We start from the raw sequence: 1403 nt of genomic DNA, 5'->3' as shown, positions 1-1403 counted from the left end.
GCAATTTTCTTTTCTTTTTACAGTTTCTATTTCTATTTTCTTATTAGCTTCTTTTTATTTTTAGTATTATAAAATACAACACTAGCCCCTAAATCAACATTAGTAAGTATGCCACTGCCACAAAAAGTTTGAGGTTTAAATAAAATATCATAGTATTTTTATAATTTAAAAAGGAATTAAATTATTGTTTAGGCCACTGTTTTGATTATTTTAGGCATTTAAGAACTTTGCAAAAAATGTTGGTTTACCACCAGAATTATTTATGGAATAGTTGCAATACTTTGAACATTTTAATTCTGACATTTGAAAACTTTATAGTTTGACTTGATTTTAAATTAGAATTTGAACGGGGTTTGAGTCAACGTGAGTTTATCAACAATAACCGTGGTGACGTGGCCTCATTAGTAGAGGGTTACTATAGCTTAATTATCTGGGCGCCACAATTCTCCTACGCTACAAGAAATCTCGTCCCGAGATTTATAAGGGGGTAAGGGGGAAGGGATTTGATTACGAAGTTATAACGGGTCTTCTCGGTCTTGGTTGCCCTTCTCGAAGAGGTCGATCCACTACGTTGATGTCTTCATTTCGCTGCTTCAGGGCAGCATGATGAAGTCATCATCCCTTCTTCGTACTTACGAATGGGGTATAAGGGGAAAGCTATAAGGATGGATGTTTGAAAGGATCGACATCTGGTAGTTATCTCAAGGAAGGAGATTTTAGAAGCACTAGGAAACATACTGAGAGTGCTATAAGGAGGTCTAACAAGTTTCAACCAGATAGGCATCCAACTGATGCGTAAAACATGTGATCAGTGGGTACAGAGCAATGAAGAATAATGTTGCCTCTGATACTGGAATGAAACATGGTGAGGAAGTTAGCTCGTGAATTACATACGAAGCCAAGTGCAAAGAATATTTAGGAATCAAGGTTGTACAGGAGAGCCAGGTTTCGACCATGTGGAACTGTGGGTTATGGGCCCATCATGTGGGTTAAAAGCAAGAAGGGTGCTAACATTTTGCACAGTCATGATAGCAAGGCATGTCAGAGGATAGCCTGTCAATTATGTTGGCAACAACGTTGGTACCAAGGGCGAGGGACGAAGAGAACCATTTTCCTGCTCGCAAGGCGAGGCGGACCAATAGGCAAAGTTCTCATCCATCAATGGCTATCGGAATGTCATCAACAATAGTAACAAGGTCTTACCGACAGAGCTTGTACAACGAGGTGTACACATAAGCAGGGAATTGTCACTGCTCATATATGTTAGGTTACAAGAAAGGTTAAACAAAACAATGGAAAGGAAAGTGTAGACTCGAATCAGTTATCGGTCTTCTCAAGTGTCTAACAACTCGTAACCCGTGGAAAATTGGAATTGGCGATAATAATAGTTGATGAACAACTCA

The sequence above is a fragment of the Triticum dicoccoides genome, chromosome 6A, assembly GCF_002162155.2.
Source record: "Triticum dicoccoides isolate Atlit2015 ecotype Zavitan chromosome 6A, WEW_v2.0, whole genome shotgun sequence".
Taxonomy (NCBI): domain Eukaryota; kingdom Viridiplantae; phylum Streptophyta; class Magnoliopsida; order Poales; family Poaceae; genus Triticum; species Triticum dicoccoides.
The sequence above is the reverse complement of the archived record's forward strand: the minus strand, read 5'-3'. Positions refer to the sequence as shown.